Consider the following 6,692-nt stretch of genomic DNA (forward strand, 5'->3'; position numbering starts at 1 on the left):
TAAACCGTTGCAACAGCCTCTATTACGACGCTTTTGTTATTCTGTTTCAACACCTATTTTCATCTATTGCAACGGTTACTAACCGTCGCAATAGATTCTATTGCAACGACATTAAACTGTTGCAATAGCATCTATTGCGATGCTTTTGTTATTCTATTGCAACGCTTTTTGACTACCTATTGCAATGATTTATTTACCTATTGCAACGATTATATAAATAGTCACTTGTATTAATGTAAATTTTTATTTACATACATAATAAATTATAAGACAATATATACACATCATAACACAAAATCATTCATTAATAATCTCATAATTCAAAACATGCAACAAGCTAGTAATTTAAACCCAAAAGCAAAATGTAATCAAGTCCAAATAATTAGTCAAGTTTTTACGTACTAGCAAGTTCGAGTCGCGATAAGTTTGAAAAAATTCAACAAAAAACTATTGATATTAGAGCATTTATCCACAACCCAAAAATCTTTTCAAGTAAGGTCAATGTCTTCATCACTTTCTTCATTTCGGACACCTATAAAAAGAGAACAAATGATATAAATTACCACATAAATGACAACATAAAAAGATTAGAATCGCATTGCAGCATAATATAATGGGTCAATGCCTCGTTGGAGTTCTACTTCAAGCATATTTTGAGTTCACATAAGAGTTCAAATAAGATTAGAATAACTAATTTGACCACCGTCCTTAATAAGTTATTTCACTCATTTACTACCATTTCGTCTTCTCATTTAAATGAAAGAAAATGTTCAAATTCAACATTTGCTGCATTTCCATACTTTTGTCTACTGTAGCAACAAAATAGAAGGCTAGGCTGCGTGTATCCTAAGTTCTTTTGGGTCTAGTTAGCTTTAAGGGCAACGCTAAGGTATACATAGAACTTCTGATGTTTAGAATTCTGAAATAGGCAAGTGTGAATACTAAAATCATGGTTCATGAGAATGGTCAAAATGACTGGAAACTTACTGAAGAACTGATGAGATGATAGGACAATCTAAGCTGCATCTGAAAGCTAAAGTGGAACAACTATCACGATACAAAATTCTGTCACACCAGGCAGGAATTTGCTTCTTTTCACCAGTCATAACCTTGAAATGAGACATTATAACTACATCAGACATTAAGAGGAGAGAAACATAGAAAGGGCGAGTGAGATAAAGCAGGCGAGAGAGGGAGAGCATTTCCATTGTCTAAATCATATGAAAGTAGAGAGTATTACAACAGTCAACTACAGAACTAATAGCTACAGTTACCTGCTAAGCCAATTTGATGTCTCTCAAATTTGTATGTTGGAAGAAATCTCATGACTGCTTCACGCATTCCTTGGAAGACATTCCCAACATCCATATCTGTGCGCAACTGGTCCCTCTCTCTCAGCCAATCAAAGATCCTTTGGGAAATAAAATCTCTCGCTTCATCATAAGAAATGCCATCAATACAATAGTTCAAGTCACCAAGAAACACAACCATATCTGCCTCAGATAGCTCAGGAGTTTCTTCTATAGAGTTAAACGCACCTTGACAAACATAGTTTCATGTTTTTTATTCTGTACCAAATGAATATACTGTTCCGAAGAAGGAAGCAAATATTTTAGGAAGACTATTATAGACTAGCCACTAAAATTTACCAATTTAAGGAAGTACATATATTTGCACTGCGAAGCATTTGAATAGAAGATGAGACACCAGCTGCAACAGAAAGGACCAATTGCAACCGAGAACCATAAGCAATCCAGATTAAATACATAGAGCAGGCAAGCAAGTAAGCAAGCTGAGAATAGGTATGGTACCATACCAGCTGCAGCATTGAGAAAGTTTGATGGCCAACTAAAGATCATACTTTGATACACATGGTCAAAATCAGCATTCCAGCGACCAACAGCTTCTAAATGTGTAGCAAAGTGACAGAAGGTATTATTCAGTTAAATTACTTAAATAGGCTATCCAACCATTACCTGTAGAGACCTTTCAGACCTTCGCGCTTCCCAATTTCTTGAAGTGTGCCGAATACACCAAAATGAGTCCTAGATCCAGGAATCAGCACGACCAAGACTTCCTTAGGAACTATACAAATCAGTCGTCCATATAGTGTAAAGGGGAAGATGAGGAGTACAGAAGCTGAAGCTTTCCAAAGGCGCACTCATACCAGTCTTAAATCAGTTTCTCATTAGCAATCAGTTAAATAGAAAAAAAGGATATGAAACACAGAAATGGAATGCTTTCAGAATACTTTAAATTGATCCTAGTTTCAAGCAAACTGTACGACATACTAACATAAAAGGAACACATCGGATGAATAACCTGTGTCTGTAATTTTGTCTTGACAACATCGAAGGGAGTTGTTAACAGTGCAGCAGTAGATCCAGCTAATCCGCCACAGGCAAGCTGGAATAAAGAGTAAACAAGATAAACTAAACCAGGAATCATTCCAGCACCAGTAAAACTCCAGCAGAGACCGCAGAGGTAGTAATTAAATTGTAAAAGACGAGAAAATTTGGGCTTGGGGTTGACAATGTGATCGATGCTCGTATAGTAACAACTCATGATATTAACTCCTTACTGTCGACCAACTACTACAATTAGTTTCCTTCACAACTTCCTACCTAATGTTATGCCCTGGATAATCTGAAACTGCATCATGTCATGTAGAAACACAACAACCAGAGGAAATGTTCTTGTATTTTGTAGGATCGATCTAACAATTTGAACAACATCAGTAACCACATTAGTAACAGCAATGTAAACTGACTCAAAGGATTCTGCAGAACCTTAAAAGGTACTCACATATCACAAAAGATTTAAGTTATACGCACCGATAGATAATTTTACGTCATGTTAGTACGTTTAACATACGTCCTATATTTTCTAGGAGTATTTTTAGTCATGTCAGATTTAATACCAATAGAAAATAGAGAAACTTCGAGTACTTTCAATTTTTATCTTGTATAATATTAGTCTGAGATGAGTCCAAATAGAGTGTCATTGATGGTGAGAATATATATATATAACCAACCACAACTTGCTTCGGATTAAACTATAGTTGTTGTGTTGGGTCTGATGGGAGGGAGGGGGGAAGAAGAGACAAAGTAGATATAGGACACAAAAAGAGAAGACGAGACCTTAGCCACTGTCTTTGGAGGACATCCTTTCAGCTTTCGATTGTCACATTGCTGAACTTTGTCTCGGGGTAGCCTACAAAGTTAAAAGTAATTATACATAACGAAATAGAATCTAAATATATAACAAAGCAAATGGACGAAAAGAGCAAATAAGGAATAAAATGTTTGAAAAAAATATTTTTGGTAAGTCGAGCAGGAAGCAGTGCTCACCCAAGTAACCAGGCTCTGCTTTCCTCGAGGCATTGTATGATCTACAGGTTTTTAAGACAACTCCAAAGCTATACACGTCACTCTTCTATGTCAGTTGTCCAGTCAAATCGTATCTGTAATTAGTTTTAGGATACTTCGGTCAGATAACTCGTAACTCCGCTGAAACAAAACAACTTCTATAAAGTTAAAATAGAACAGTTCGGTGTTGTCTTCATAAAAAAAAATCACTTGGGAAAGGTTGTATACACTTTTGACACACACACATCTTGAAAAATAATTAGAATGTACACAACTGAAAATGAGAGAAACTTATATGAACATATATAGACATGCATCTTGAACAGTAAGTAATTAGAAGGTATACAAGTGAAAAGGAGAGAAATTTATTATTACCTTCCAAGGAAATACTTATATTGAAGCAATACACTAGGGTTTTCTGATGGGACAAGTCCGACCATGCCAAAAAGTTAAACCGCATGCGGTCCTTCTTCTGTGCAACATTGGATTTGATCTCTGACCACAGGTCTCCAGATTGATCAGAGGTAGCAGCTGCAGGACTTACTCCATCAGCTGAATTTTCTCCAACCGAAGATGCTCTTGATCCAGAAGAATCTACCATATCTGGTGGTATGAGGTATCAGTATGAAGCATCCATCTAACAGGAAGATCTCTATAGCTCAGTCCTGTGCTTGGGAGTTTACAAATTCCTTATAAAATATCAATGAAATGATCATGAGGATTAACGCGATCAGGTACAGTTATTCCAATGCCTGCAAAGAACTGTTAAACTGTCTTTACTGGTCCTTGATATATTGTAAGGCCACCCTTCGCTTGAATTATCAAATCATCAAACATTCTTAACAAAGAATGGCTGCAAAAGGAAGTGATTACTGAGACAGGGTGTCCATTGTAAGGTTCGGTTGTTTATTTTATAAAAGACAATTTTCCTCAATGAGTCTTTGTCAAACCATCCCAAATATGGTTTGTATCCTTCCATATCACTTTGGTTTAGCTAATCTATGGTGCAATCCTTTATTCTAGAAAATCTCTCCTAACATTCGAATTTGATTCACAAGTTTCATCAACTTGTTTGATTATTTTTATCACATCGTTAGTTTCCTCCATTCTTAAGTTCTCTAGTTATTAATCTTGGATAATGGTTTACTAGTTTCCTCCATTCACTAGTTCGTTATAACATAACCCTTTATTTAACCATGTTATAACTGTATTAAGATGTTTTACTTAAGGCAAAGTGTTATCAAAACAACTTCTTTAGGTTTGCGCAAAAACTTTATCTTCAATTCCATAAATTCCAAATGTGAAAAATATTTGAAATCTACTGCTAAATACCTGCAATCAGTATCTTCTCAGTGCTCATGTCTAGAGCTTTGCGCAACTCTAACAAGAACCACATCCAGCTATCATCATTTTCTTCATCGACAACACCAAAAGATAGTGAAAATACTCCACCATCAGCATCAAAAGAAGTCGCTGATAGTAAAGTACCTAAGTATTTGCTCTTAAGCTGGATACCACCAAGACAAATAACAGGCAAGCAACCATTCAGGAACCCATGAAAAGAAGCACAATAGGAAATGAAGAACCTCTGAAAGCGACTATCTGAACCAGCTTTAAAAACCTCAGCATGACTTCCAGGATTTGTCTTCTTGATTTGCTCACAATATGCAGGTAATAGACAGTACCCTTCTTCAAAAGATCCATATATAGCTTGCAGGCCTCTTTTCTTGGCCCTATAAGCTTGCTTGTATGGTATTACACAATACTGGAGATGGATTTGCAGAATTTACTTGAAGGCTACAATCTACTACTGTCAACCTCTTGAAAAATGACATTCTCAAATGGGGTAATAGCATAGATTGTTCTAACAGAACTCTAATTGATTAGTGTTCATGGAAGCTGATATGGAAGGTCAATTCGCCCTCAAAGATTAGTGGTTTTTACTATCTAGTACTAGAAAATTTATGTCTCAAGGGAGCAGTTTATTTAGGATAGAGGCATTGCAGCTTAATGTTGATGCTTTAGGTAGTCTTGAGGGAAGGACTACCCCCACAAAAGGAGAAAAAAGGGTACCACCCTAAGGCAATTACTGAAACAGAAAAGGAAGGAAGACTGAGAGAATTCCACAAGTAGTAGTATTTTTACAGTCATTTGGAGTTGCATCACCTCCTTTTGTTCTAGTATCAACTAGTCATTACTGCACCTAACCACTTCCAACAAACTCCAAAGTAATAGTTCGGTATGTTTCTATTAGGCAGACTCGTGTTTCGAAGTGTATCGGGGCGGAAAGCACAGGCTCAAATGAAATAAACTCATAAAGGGGAGATAATTAAAGATTGAAAGCACAAGTTCAAATAGCAATTACATAATCAAAGGCTACCAGAATTGAATGGCTAATTAGCATGGAAAGAAGCCAAATCAACTAATTGAGTTTAATAGTACTTGAAGCTGCTTCTCCCTAATAGTAAAAAGTATTTCTTCCTCTTTATTCAGAATTTCAAACAAATCAAAGGCCTGCAGGGTGTAGATTCAGAACTACGAAGATAAACTACCAAGCACAGGAAATAAACAAAGAATCAACTTATATATAGAAGATCTTAACAAACCTTACAAAGGGCAAAGGAAATAGTTGTAAGCTATGTCTGCCATGTATAATGGTTTTGAAGAATCAAATATTTACACAAAGTGAGATATAGAAGCCAAAACTTGAGGTTGGAAAAAACTTAAAAGAGGCGATAGAAAAGTTTGCTTTTGTATCAGGCTATGTATATAGTAGAGAAAAGATATAGTTCAACCCAAGAAATAAAACAATAAGCAAAATAGAGATTCCTCCAATAAAATTGCATCCAAATGGAAAGCTCCTTCACCATTGATGTCACATGTAAATCCTAGTGATAGGTTCAAAGGGTGACGGACAACATCTCATGTAGACAATAAAAATATTTAATGAGTGTGTATCCACAATTCCACCGAAAGTAAGATCCATTTGTAATTCATTTTTCAACCTCCAGAAGAAAATAGCAGCAACTACTTGATGCTAATCAACATCATCCAACAGAATCTATACCTTATATTAGCTCATATATTTTATGACTGGCCAATTTCCCGTGAAAATGGAGGGAATAAAATAAGCGTTCCTATAGCTAATTTTATTTATTTATTGCAATGCTTAATGTCAAATGCGATGGTTATGGTATTAAATTAGAGCTAATAAAATAATTATTTTTGGCAATGTTTGCAACCATTGGAATAGACCATCTATTGCAACGCTTTATTAACCGTCGACAAGAAGTTCATTGCCATAAGGGTAATTTTCAGTAGTGT

At 35.7% G+C, this 6,692-nt stretch overlaps 1 long non-coding RNA gene across 19 annotated transcripts; it reads right to left on the reverse strand.

The window, feature by feature from the left end:
* Positions 1–278: 278 nt before the first annotated feature.
* On the reverse strand, positions 279–6,484 carry LOC107848116. 19 transcript variants are annotated; one of them, XR_007046845.1, is made up of 10 exons: positions 4,701–6,482; positions 3,744–4,221; positions 3,351–3,463; positions 3,141–3,213; positions 2,323–2,406; positions 1,817–2,045; positions 1,650–1,710; positions 1,275–1,538; positions 988–1,109; positions 279–532 (listed from the first exon to the last, which is right to left on the reverse strand). It is a non-coding gene; the product is annotated as an uncharacterized LOC107848116 (long non-coding RNA). The 19 variants fall into 19 exon arrangements; XR_007046858.1 differs by having other exon boundaries at positions 1,817–2,073; XR_001667810.2 differs by having other exon boundaries at positions 1,817–2,077; positions 2,625–3,213.
* Positions 6,485–6,692: the final 208 nt, after the last annotated feature.

The sequence above is a fragment of the Capsicum annuum genome, chromosome 11 (assembly GCF_002878395.1).
Source record: "Capsicum annuum cultivar UCD-10X-F1 chromosome 11, UCD10Xv1.1, whole genome shotgun sequence".
In the NCBI taxonomy this organism is placed as follows: Eukaryota; Viridiplantae; Streptophyta; class Magnoliopsida; order Solanales; family Solanaceae; genus Capsicum; species Capsicum annuum.